Raw genomic sequence first — 13,333 nt, forward strand, 5'->3', positions numbered from 1 at the left:
ACATTCATAGTCATGATTATCATGAATAAGTGTGGGTCCCCAGTAAAGAACTTACTTTCACTTTCTCAACAACATCAGACAGGCTACACATGATTTGCAGTGGGGCTTGTCAACTGCCAGGCCCCCATGATTGTTACCAGTCTCTCCCCCTCAGCAACTCAGTTCCACCCTTTACCCCCGACTTCCTAAACTGCAGGTGGTGACCCTACATTGAGCTTATGTAACTGTGAATATCATAAAAACTGATGTCAATAAAGGGTTTCTGAACACACCACAACCCAAATTATTTCATAATCAAATGCATAATGAATCTGGAAGCACTCTCTCTCACATTGCATCCCTGCAGCCTTGGCTCTGAGCACATAGCCTGTGCACTCCATGCATGCCAATCACTCCATGCATGCCTGATAGATGCTGCCTGAGACCTCGGTGCAGGTCAAGATTCTGCTACGGGTCCAAACGAGCTTGTCTGCTCCTAGAGAAACAGTGGTTTCATCCCAGAAAACAAGGACCTTTAGTATTTTTCTCCCACCGTCCCTCAGCCCCTAAGTATCAAATTCCTCTATCTTTGTGCTAGAATGGTTTTTCAAATTGTTGTTTGCATTGCTGGCTTTCTTAAAGAGTCATTCAACAGTTTGGCTTGGGCTTAGGACAGGGTTTCTAACAGTGGCTGAAGTGGCCATTCTGTGCTATGAGTTTTGCTAAGTGCATCCTCAGAATTGACATTTGTAAAACCCAACCATCTACCAACTCTGGAAAACACTGAAGGCACTGTGCATCCCACAGTATCAAATATTCAGCCAAGATTTCATTCTTGAGTATGAGCATGACCATATCATTAGTATGCAAATTTGCTTCCATCTTTAATAGATGACAAGATTGTCTTAAATGGGCACACTCACACAAGAAAATAAATAAATGTAAAAAAAAAAAAAGAAAGGAAAGAAGGAAAATCAATGTGTTCCTAATTGTCAGGGACGAGGCTTCCTCAGTAAAGCATCTGTTGCGCATGCATGAGGACCTGAGTTCAGATCCCCAACTCCCATGTGGAAAGCTAAACATCATGGCCTACCCCTGTGACCCTGGTGCTTGGGCGCTGGAGACAGGGATTCCTGGAGCTCACTGGCCAGCTAAGTCTTGACAAATCTGTGAGCTCTGGGTTCCGTGAGAGACCCTGTCACAAAAATTAAGAGAAAATAGAGAAAGATGCTTGAACACCACTCCTGGCCTTCTCCACACATGTGCAAAACACACACACACACACACACACACACACACACACCACTGGGTTCTAGGCCTCTCTTAGACATTAACTGATGCCCTCTGAGCTCAGGGTTCTATGGCAGACAGTACAGAAGACGAGCGAGGGAGCGGTGTTTACTACGAGCTCAGCTGTGAAATGCTTGCTAGGAGTTGACTTATCTTAGCATTGCCCTCAAAACAGGACATACGACTGTGACCCTACAACACCCACCTGAGGTTGTGGCTCAACTCTACCACATATTGTGGCTTGGGGCAAGCTATGTATCTTTGTGATTACCAGATTTCTTATCTGTAAGATGGGGGTGGGGCTCAACAGGTAGAGAGGCCTTTGCTATGCAACTTGGAGACATGAGTTTGGTGGGGGAACTTATATGTGCTACTTAGTTTTTTGTAAACCTGACACAAGCTGGGGTCATCTGGGGAACCGTGTCCACCAGCCTGGTGTGTCGACAACTCTGTGGGGGCGTTTCTTTGGTAGGTGATGTGGGAGGCACAGTCCATGGTGAGCAGCACCTCCCACATCATCTGGGAAGGCACTTTTGGGCTGAGGAAGCTGAGCATGAGGGCAGCCCTCAGAAGGCAGAGGCAGGCCAGTCTCTGAGCTCTCAGCCAGCCTGATTGACAAGAGCCAAGTTCCAGGCCAGCCAGGACTGTACAACAAGACCCTCTCCCCAAACAAGACAAAAGAGAGCAAGCAGGCTGACTGAGCTATGTAGAGCAAGACAGTAAACAGCAGTCCTTAAAGGTCTCTGTCTTGGTTCCCGCACCAGGGTTCTGAGCTGACCTTCCTCAAAGATGGACTGTAATCAAGATCAAATAAACCCTTAACTCCCCAAGTTGCTTTGGTCACAACAATAGAAAGCAAACTAGGACATCACGTGAAGGTGGAAGAAGAGAACCAATGTCACAAAGTTGTCCTTTGACCCTTACATACCTGCTGTGGCGTGCATACCCATACTCACCATTATACACACATATGCACACACATGTGTGCACAAATAAATGTGATAGATTTTTTTTTCAAAAAGAGATGTGGCTAACTATTTGGCTTTTTTGCCTTCTCCTCTGATCTCAAGAATGACACTCTAATCAGGGCTCTTAAGGAGCCTTTGCAGCCTAGACCAGCAACTTGGAACTTGGTACTTGGATTTTAACATGGGTTCCAAGAAGTCCTAAAATTGTATAAATATTCTCTCTCTCTCTCTCTCTCTCTCTCTCTCTCTCTCTCTCTCTCTCTCTCTCTGTGTGTGTGTGTGTGTGTGTGTGTGTGTGTGTGTGTGTGAATCAGAGAGACAGAGGGAGACAGAGACAGAGACAGAGACAGAGACCGAGTCAGACTCAGACTCAGAAAGACAGGGAGTCTGTCCTCGGGAGAAGATCCTGTTGTGATGTGAGAATCTAGTGACTGCTGGGAATCTTCTCACTGAATGTCAGAAGAGACGGGGGCAAACGTCTCTATTCTTTGGGGATTTTTTTCAGGAGTTGTGTATTATACAATCTACAGATTTAAGAGACTCAGTGATTTCCAAGAAAAATAAAATAGAGCTCAAGTTTAGAAAATTCACAAAAAAAACAAAAACAAAAAAACCTCTTGGAAGGATATCCTCGACGGCTTTAAGAAAAACTGGACCACCTTCCAAATGGATATTGACAGTTGACTTTTGACAACCAGTCAAAAAGGGTAGACACTGTCTCATAGAAATTTAGAGAGAATTTAGAATTCTTTCCACAACAGCAAAAATTACCACCTGAGAACAATATTGGTTCCTATTCTTAATCTCCGGCTCTTCAACATTCTGAGCCTTGAAAAGCTCATGGTGATTGATTGCCCTTTAAGTGTGATAAGCTAGGTAATGAATTCATCAGACTAGTGACTGTCAAAATTATAAAATAAGGCATTTCCATGAAACAAAGTTGGCTGAAGGGGAAGGAGGGCTGTCCGTGCAAGGTTGGAAGTGGTGCCAAAAACCCAACCAAACCTACAGTAAATTGTATCCCACCATGTCTCAGTATCCCACCATGTCACAGGTTGCTGGCAGAAAACACTTTCTCCTTGGGTTGTGTCCTCCTCTCATCATTCTGTGTATCAGGACCAGTTCTTTATCCCTTTTCCGGAGGGACTGTACTGGCTGTCTCTGTGTATCAACTTGACACAAACTACAGTCATCTGAAGAGAGAAAACTGTAATTGAGAAAATGTTCCATAAGATCTATTCAGTCCTTAGATGATGAATAGCAATACAGAAGTGCAAGCCAAATAAACCCTTTCCTTCCCAACTTGCTTTTTTTTTTTTTTTTTTGTCATGGTGTTCTATTGCAGCAATAGAAAATCTAATGAAGACAAGTTGGTACCAGGGTTGTGGGGCACTGCTGTGACAGACCTGGCAATGTTTTGGGATAGATTGTGGAAGGACTTTGGAACTTTAGACTAGAAAAGCTAATTGAGTGTTGAGAGCTTAGTGATCTGCTCTGTGGGCACTAAGAAGAATGTTTAGAGTAGTGCAGAAGATGGAGGCCTGGCTTAGGACATCTCAGAGGGAAGTTTAAAGACTCCATTGGGGCCATTTGTTGTTTTGAATTAAGATTCTGTCATGCTGGTCAGCTGCAGCTGAAGTAATCAGCTGTCGATAACAGGAGACTAGCAACATTGAAGGGAAACCCTTGTGAAATCCTTGCGTTACTGGGGCAATCGATGGTGGTTAGCTAGAGTTACTAAGAAGTTAGCAGTGATGGAGAAGAGACCTGCATCAGTGAGCTGAAATGCTCTGGGCAGTGTTTGTTCAGCGCCAGTACGCACAAGGTATGTTCCAGAAGTTTCTCAGGTTGTACCATGTGCTGGCAGCCAAACTTGGTAGTGTAAGAGTAGAACTGGTTTTGAAGGCATGAAGGGGTCATGGAGAGCAGCTGAGGCTAGGCACTGTGAGAGGCCAGGAGAGTTCGTTGGTGAAGATACAGCCTTAGCAGCAGTGGAAGACCCAGGACTGAAGGATGCATGCAAAGAAGTTGAATCTTGACACCATGTAGAGAGTCTATGAGGGGCTACTGTGAGAGTGCTGCCCAGTTGTAGCAGAAGACTCTGGTGTTTTGGAGATGTGGGTACCTTGGAGTAACCACCAAGAGCAGCAGCAAGGGCAGCAGCAGTAGTGGAACTGTGCCTGCCAGAGCTTAGAAGACAAGCAGTGTGAGCTGCAGAGGGCAGCACCATAAAAGTGACCCAAGCACCTTGGAGGAGCCCAGAAGATCATGAGTGAATCCCAGAGAAGTGACTGAGTTATTGATACTGTTGGAGTCTTGTTTTGCTTTGTTTAGATTGTGACTTGCCCTGGTTCTTCTCTCTTGAAGAAGGTATTTAACTTTGATTTTTTTTTTTTTTTTACAGAAGACCACAGCTGAAAAACTTTGAACTTTTAAAATTTTGGATCTTGAATTTTTAGAGATTGGATATTTTAGATGCTAAAATTTTAATGTGCTTGAATTTGTAAAGGCTGTGGGACTTTTAAAAGTTATTTGCTTTGGGGGCTGGAGAGATGGCTCAGTGGTTAAGAGCACTGACTGCTCTTCCGGAGGTCCTGAGTTCAATTCCCAGCAAGCACATGGTGGCTCACAACCATCTGTAATGGGTGTGTCTGAAGAGATCAATGGTGTATTTATATACATAAAATAAATAAATCTTTAAAAAATGGTTTAAAAAGTTATTTGCTTTTAATGTCAGATCTTAGGGATGAATAAGAGAAAAAAAAAAGGTCGTCGCTTAGTAGTGATGTGCTTGTGTGTCAAGTTAACAAGGGGCCAGTTGTACCAGCTGGTTTTGTGTGTCAACTTGACACAAACTAGAGTTATCTGAGAGACCCTTAATTGAGAAAATGCCTCCATAAGAACATAGGACATGCTCTAGCTGGGCTGCCTTGTCTGGCCTCAGTGAGAGAAGAGGAAGCACCTAGCCTTACAGAGACTTAATGTGTCAGGGTAGGGGGATACCCAGGGGTCCCCCACCCACTCAGAGGAGAAGGGGAGGGAGGATGGGAAAAGAATTGTGGGAGGGGGCAATGAGTGAGATGGAAATTGAAGAGGTAAAATGATGAGATGGTGGTGGTGGTGATGAAGATGATAAAAGCCAGTATTGCTAAGTTTTTTTTTAAAAATCTGTCTGTAAAGCATTTTTTTTAAATTAGTGATCAATAGGGGATGGCCCAGCCCACTATGGGTAGTTCCATTCCCTGGGTTCTATAAGAAAGCAAGCTGAGCAAGCCACAAGGAGCAAGCCAGTGTGCATCGTCCCTCCATGGTTTCTGCACCAGCTCCTGCCCTGTTTAAATTCCTGTCTTGACTTCCTTTGGTGATGAATGGCAATATGGAAATGTAAGCTGAATAAACCCTTTCCTCCCCAATTTGCTTTTTGGTCATGGTGTTCCATCACAGCAGTAGAAGTTCTGACCAGGCAAGGACACTCAACAGTACTAATTGCTGGTGCATAATCAGTCTGATGCTGGCTGTTGCACAGGATCGGGATCCTGATGAAGCCCTATAGAATGAGCTTTTTATCCAGGAGAGCTGGAATGTAGATGATCCTGGAAAGGAATCTGACTAGCTAGGATGATGAAGACAAAGGGTATTTAACAATTAGGATTCAGATATTTTAATGCTATATATCTTTAAGGTTTTTTAAAAATATTTATTTATTTATTTATTTATTTATTTATTTATTTATTTAATGTATGTACACTGTCGCTGTCTTCAGACACCCCAGAAGAGGGAGTCAGATCTCGTTACAGATGGTTGTGAGCCACCATGTGGTTCTGGGATTTGAACTCCGGACCTTCGGAAGAGCAGTCGGGTGCTCTTACCCACTGAGCCATCTCTCCAGCCCACTATATATCTTAATATAACCAGTACATATCAACTGAGTAGGAGCCCTACTTATAGCCCTCCCTCCCACGAGTCTCAGCTATCTCTCTCTGCCCTGTCCATCCCCAACCTCACTCTTCTTACAACAGACTAGCTTTCTCGTGTGGTTCTACTGGGAATATTCCTTAACATGAATCCATTCCTTTCTCAGAACCTACCTCACAGTTCTCTTGAGACAATTAGAAGGGAGCTGTGTATATAGCTTCTTTCTTGCAAACTATTTGTTTTGGATGTGACAGTATTATCCTGGCACACCAAAAGTAGGTTTTATAAAGTGAAAATAAGAAGCCTTTGCTGTTCAGATTCAAATTCGCCTTCCTTAGAAATGGCAAAGTCTTAGTGTGATGCATGCCTGTACTCAGGATCAGGAGTTCAAGGTCATCCTTAGCTATTGAGCAGGTTTGAGGCTAGCCCTGGCTATATGAGAGTCTGTCTAAAAAGAAAGAAAGAAAAAGAAAGAAAGAAGAAAGGAAACATGGCAAGCTCCTTAGAAACATTTTATATTAGTTTTGGGTAACTTTTACTTTTTACTTAATTTATATAAAAATCTGAAGTACAAACAAAATCACCTATACACCCCACATACAGACTGTGCCTTGCCAGTCTGTCTGTATGAAGGTATAATAATGTAAAATGTAGCATTCGCTTTAAAAGCTTTTCAAGATGAACTTACACCTGCAACCAAAACGCAGCCTGATTTAGCAAAAGAAGCAATTTATTCTTTCTAAAGCATCATTTTAGTTTTAATGAGCCCACCATGGCCTATCACTGAAGTGCTTTGACACTGAATGGAAAGGCTCACAGTAGGGCAGCTGGACATGATTTGGATTATATTCATATACAAAGCACATCACGAGCTCAGCCCAATGACTTCATTTTTAAATCTTGGGGCTAGCACTACATTAGAATTCGAATTCAGTAATGTCTTTAGATCAACTTCAGCTGACAAATTTCTTAGAAGAAAGTGGAATAAAGCAATTTGATGTGAATTAAGCTGTGCAGGGGCTTGTCACTCCAGATATTTCACTTTTACATTCAATTTTTTTCCAATTAATTTAAAGGTAACTGCCATATGCCAGATAGCCAGGCCATTTGTCATTATTATTCATTTATTTTTATGCAGGACTGTCACTTACAAGGACATAATTCTTAAGGAAACATAATTGCTCCAAACTTATCAACTTGGTTATAAAAAACTTTGTGAAATCTTTTCCCTGGAAGAAACTAAGGGGTTTAGGAGCGAGCTCACCAGGGACTGGGTACTGGCATGCACTGTTGGGCCTTTCTGGTCTCTCTTGTCTGATGGGCTTCTTATTCTGGGTCCCAGGATGATCAATCCTATAGAACATTGTTCCAAGCATGATGGAATGGACAACAAAACTCACTGGTGGGGTGTGGCTTCTGAAGACAGAGGCGGCATGCTTAGAACCCTGTGGGCTGAGCTCCACAACATGTGATGGAAAAGCACACATCCATTCCTAGATCCTGTAGCTACTCTCATCACACTGATGAGCTGACAAGGACACAGAACCAGAGACTGGGGAGTCTAACAAGCTTGGAGTGGGAAAGAACTTTAGAATCCACACCATACAGCATTATCATGTAGGCCATGACACTGAGTCAGAGAGGTCACTCGGGAAGACAACCCTAGATAGAAAAGCTCCCAGACTCATCTGTTCATGACCTACCCCAGGGTGCTCTTAGTACCCCATGTGTGCACAGCAAGGTACAGAGTGCTTGGGAAGGTTGTCCTCTATGGGGGTGACTCCCTGAGACTCCTAAAGTCTACAGTTGTATTTACAGTGAAAGCAGCCCCTATCTAGGAAGTTACCTCCTGCTTTCCACTCAAAACCACTTTGACTTTTTCTAAACAGTGGTTAGAAAGATATGAAGCTGGTGGGAAAAAATAAAGGTAAAATTATATATACTTCAAAGATATGACCATGAGAGACTGAAGAGATGACTCACAGGTTGAGAGCACTTGCTGCTCTTGAAGAGGACTAGAGTTGGCTTCCGAGCACCCATGTTTGGTGGCTTTCAACCATCTGTAACTCCAAACCTCCAGGAGGTTGCTTCTGGCCTCTGTGGATACCAAAACACTGACACCCACACAAGAGAGGGAATTAAAGTAAATCTTTAAAAGAACTCCAAAACTATGACCAACTATGACCAATCTAGTTTTAGTTTTCAGTTTAAAAAAAGTATTTCTGCCTGTCATAAATTCTATATCAAACTCACATGGAATAAATTTGCTTCACCATTATATTTTGTTTTGCTTTTTAGATTAGCATCCTATTTTGATATCCTCATCATTATAATAGATTTTGCATATACTAATTCTCCTTAGATTCCCTAAAGCCACAAAGACTAAGCCACCCCACTTCCTTCCCAAGTTCTCTTTCTTCTGTGCAACCAGTTTTCTCCTGGTCCTTTTACTGACACCCCTCAGTGTGCCCTATTTTAAGTGTGTTCTTATTTTTAAGTTCTTAGAAAGTCATATTAAGGGTCACATTATGATTAATCAAAACTTCTGCTATCAGTCAGGTGTTACACATACTTGTAATCCTAGCACTTGGGAGGTTGAGGCAGGGGTTAGGTTACATAGTGAGTTTTAGGCTAGCCTGGCTATATACATCAAGACCCTATCTTAAAAAATTAAACACACACACACACACACACACACACACACACACACAGACACACACACACACACAGAGTTTTTTGAGACAGGGTCTCTCTGTGTAACAGCCTTGGCTGTCCTGGAACTCACTTTGCAGACCAGGTTTGCCTACCTCTGCTTCCTGAGTGCTGAGAATAAAGGTATACACCACCATGCTCAGAGGATAAAACTATTTTGAGTATCTACAATCAGTCAGGCTTGCCGGCAATATCAGTACCCAGGAAGCTGGAGCAAGATCAGTAGTTCAAAGCTATCTTCAGCTGCATACCACATTCATAAAGCAACCTGGGCTACAGATCCATGTCTCAACAAAACCCAAAACCTTTTGCAGCCAAGATTCTGTAAGTGCTAAGCAACCATATCTCTATTCTTGGGAGACAGCTCAGTGGTTCTCCAATTCACTTTGGTCTGATGATGGATAGTAATGTGACCATGTGGTCAAAACTTTCACTTCTAGTCACTTTAAGCAGAAATTCGGGTAACGATGTTTAATATTTCCTTCAATAGGAAAAGCAACTGGTGTGCAGTAATGAATTGATGAAGAAGCTCGAAGATGACTTAACATCCTTCCACAACTCCCCAGAGCCTGCAGGATAAAGTCCAAACTCCTTAAACTGACAATCACACATCAGCAGAAGCTGAGCCTCATCCATCTTTCTAGCACCATTTCACAGTCCTTCTCCTTACCCCTGGCCCATGCATGCTAATCTAGTCTTAGTTCTGTGAGAGAATCAATGTTTTTGCAGCCACCTTCCACTCAAGACTACAAAGGGCACTCCATTCAGAGTATTACAATTTATATAAACTACGCCCTCCATGTATAAAGAGTCAACCCATATTCTGTGTTACTCTTCAAGCTGACATTTGTCTTTTTATCACCAATCTCTGAGCAAACAGTACCCACCACTCCCTTTACTGCCATGCTGTCACTTAAAGCCTTTACAACCTTGCTTCTCTTAGCACTGCTCAACCAAACACTATGTTTTGTGTTTTTAAATTAAAACCCCTTAAGATAAGCATATGATTTTAAAAGCCCTCAGCATCACAACAGATTTTGCAAATACTAATTTTCCTTAGATTCTCTGAAGCCATCAAGACTGCAGCCTCCCTCCTTCCTGAGTTCTCTTCCTTCTGTATATCCAGTCTTCTGACATCCCTCAGTGTGCAACCCCCACACCCCACCCTGACTCCCTCTCTCTCTCTCCCTGTCCCCTGTCCTAGTCTTTCTCCAATTGGCTTTTCACTTGACCCACTGTCACTCAGGGATTCCATATATTCCCCTAGTTAGAAATTTAGAGTTAATTTGATTCAAAATAGCGTTAAAATGATTCCTTCTCTGTCAGCTCTACAAACTCCATCTTTGTGTATCTAGTTTATTCTAGCTTCTTGGACAGAGTGGAAGATGGATGAGAAAGTACAAAGGCATTGGGGAAACTAGATACGATTTCAGTATGACTGAACCACAAATATCAAGTTTGTCTTTCATCTTGAGAAATGTGACATAGAGCATACCATGTACATCCCATTTGGGTCTCAGTTAAAGACAAAATAACACAAGTCTTTTAGATTTACCATATGAATCCCAATGGTGAGTTCTTGTGCACACTCAATAACCTTTAGTACTGTTACTTTCACACCTGCCCCATATTTTTATAATCTATTTCTCCCAATTCATTTCTTCAATTGTGTCATATACCTCAGCAAAGGCACATACGTGAACGAGTTAGTTGTCTGGCACAGTGGTCTCCAATAGTTTACCGTATCAATGCCCCAATCCTCCCTATTTATAAATGTTCAGGTTCCAATCCCAGTCCCTTCTTCCTTCTCCCTCACTGCTTCCAAATGAATACTCTTTTCCACGCAAATGTGAAACATTCTGATCTGTAAAACATACCTTACCCTCTACGACTTGAGATCTGACTCGAAGTCTGTGTACTGAGGCTTGTTATCCTCTAACTAAGCTGGGCATTTTCTTCTGTTCTTGCTTTTCCCTAAGGTTAGTCATATTCTGCCCAGTATGCAATGTTTCCTGCCTAACTGATCTTTCCTCCTTATAGACTGTAGCCCTTCCAGGGGAGCAGCTAGCTGCTTCTTCATGCTATTTCTCTGCTAAGCTGATATATATGTATTCAACAACAACAAAAACAAACAAAACATCGTTTCCTTGAAGAATTTTCATTGTCGCAGCCTCTTAGAAGGAAGTGGAAATATGATGTGGACTAGTTAACTTTTTGTTAACTTGTCACAAGTTCAAGTCATCTGGGAATCTCAGTGGAGACAATCCCTCTATCAGACTGGCCTGGAGGCAAGTCTGGGTGTCTTTTCTTAATGATTGACATGTGTGGGCCCAGCCCACTGTTGGCTGTGCCACCCTGGGAACCCAGCAAACCATGGAGAACAAGCCAGAAAGCAGCACTTCTCTGTGGACTCTGCTCCTACTCTTCCCTCCCAGGTTCAAGCCTGGTCCTGTCTGCAGCTCCTGCCTTAGCTTTCCTCAGTTACCGACTGCATCTTCTAGGGTAAAAGAAAGCCTTTCCTCCCAGGCTGGTTTTGCTCAGTGTTTTATCACAGCCACTGAAGTCAAACTAGAACAGATGGGGGTGGGGCTGGGGTGTACACACGGTACTGCTAAATCGATGCTGGAAGGGATGCCCACTTGGGATGAAGCAGCCGTCCTAGAGATTGACCAGCTAAGACTTTAAGCTTGTTATCAATAGCAATCAACCCCTTGGGAAACCCTCTACCAATTTGCTAAGCTTGACCATAGTTCTTTTCTTCCCCAGAGCTATTTTCCCAACCTTCCACATGCCTCTAAGCCAGAGTAAACAAGAGATTTTGTTTTAAGCCCACAATTGAACACTTAAGAGTTATGTGTGTGTGTGTTTATGTATTTGATTATTTTCTTGAAATTTCTTACAATTAAAACCCAAGTCCAGAGTTTTAGAGGTATTCTCTTAAGATAGTACCTAGCATAACTTTTCATATAGCCGAAATTCAGTACATAAGTTTTAAAAGATTAAAAGAGAGAGAGAGAGTCTTGCAGAAACTGGTATTGAACTCGCAGATCTTCAAGGTTTGTGGTTACATGGGTACGCTATGGCCTGGCTAAGAGCTGATCATAGTCACTATTGCAGAACTTGATGTTGCTGACCTGCAGCAGCAAAAGATGGAGACACAAAATGAGCACGGCAGGTGGGGGCTTAACTCTCCAGCAGGTAAACTACAGGTGTTATATAGATTTAAGTATTATCAACAGGTTCTGTGGAATGGAGATGTTATTTTATTTTATATTTATTGATACTGTGTCAAATTAAAAATGCAAAGAGAATTAAGGAATCAAAAATAATAGAAGCCCAGCTATTCTCCACACTAGATATAGTTCACATTTTAAAAAGTTTCAACTAATTCTTGCAATTGGTTGCGCTACAGTATGCGATTATGTGATTATTCATGTCAATTATGTAAAAATCTCATTACTGAGAGAAAATTTGTTTTTACTGACAGAATAGTAAAAATGGATCTTTGAAAACTATCTGACTTTTTGTATATGAAAAACTGAGGCCTATAAATCTCCCAAGAGCCAGGCACTACCTAATGAAAACTCACCCTTACTTCTCTCAGGCTATACAATTCCTTTCTGGAAACCTAGGCTTTTCTCCAACTAGAGGTTTATAAGGAGCTAAGGGCAACTTCCATTTGTTTCATAGCATTATCTTTTTAAAAGGTGTGTGAAATCGATACACAATGTATTTGCACTTTTCCTGGCAATCATTTTTTTGAAATTCAACTAATTTATTAAAGAGCTATTTTGGCATAGCAGATAGAGCACTGGGCTTCCAGGGCGTATTCTCCCCTGAGCCCAGATCTTAACAACACTACTTACTATGCCATCTTGGCCAGTAAACCTGAGTTCTTTGAGTCTTACATTTCCAATCAATAAAACGGAGACGACTCCTACGTGATGTGGCAGTACCACCAACTGAAGGTACATAGCCAAACAAACGACCCGGTGGATGCTCTTTGAAGGGTAATCACCCGACTGCCTCCGGGAGCCTCCAGAACCAAGATCTCAGGGCTCCTCGGAGCCTCAAAGGCGGGAGCCGCGCCCACATCTTTTCCGCCTCGGTCGGTTTCACCCAAGACCCAGACACCGCTCTGGGCCCCGTTCCGGAGCCCGCTGGAGTACACAGTTTTAGAGCTTTCTTTTCTCTGCCAGAGGCTCACGCTGTTCGGATAGCGCTTCCGGGCCCCTCCACTGCTGCCGACGTTCAGCAGGAATCCAGCACTGCGCTCCATCTTCTTGCCTTTCTGAAACTGACCGAAGGTGAGCAGCCCAGACCGCCGCTAGTCACCGCCCAACTCTGGCCACAGCAATACACTCCATCAGCCAGCTCAGCAGCGGGAGACGCGGAAGTCCGCGTTACCTAGGAAACTGGGGCGGGACCATGCACGGACCGCCTTACGGAGGGTGTGCGCAGGCGCAGAG

General features: G+C 42.9%; 1 long non-coding RNA gene across 1 annotated transcript; it reads right to left on the bottom strand.

Annotated features, from left to right (window-relative positions):
* Positions 1-12,108: 12,108 nt before the first annotated feature.
* 4930579K19Rik (RIKEN cDNA 4930579K19 gene) lies at positions 12,109-13,260 on the bottom strand. The gene has a single exon (NR_029444.1). It is a non-coding gene; the product is annotated as an RIKEN cDNA 4930579K19 gene (long non-coding RNA).
* Between the last annotated feature and the right edge of the window lie 73 nt (positions 13,261-13,333).

The sequence above is a fragment of the Mus musculus genome, chromosome 9 (assembly GCF_000001635.26).
Source record: "Mus musculus strain C57BL/6J chromosome 9, GRCm38.p6 C57BL/6J".
NCBI classification, from domain to species: domain Eukaryota; kingdom Metazoa; phylum Chordata; class Mammalia; order Rodentia; family Muridae; genus Mus; species Mus musculus.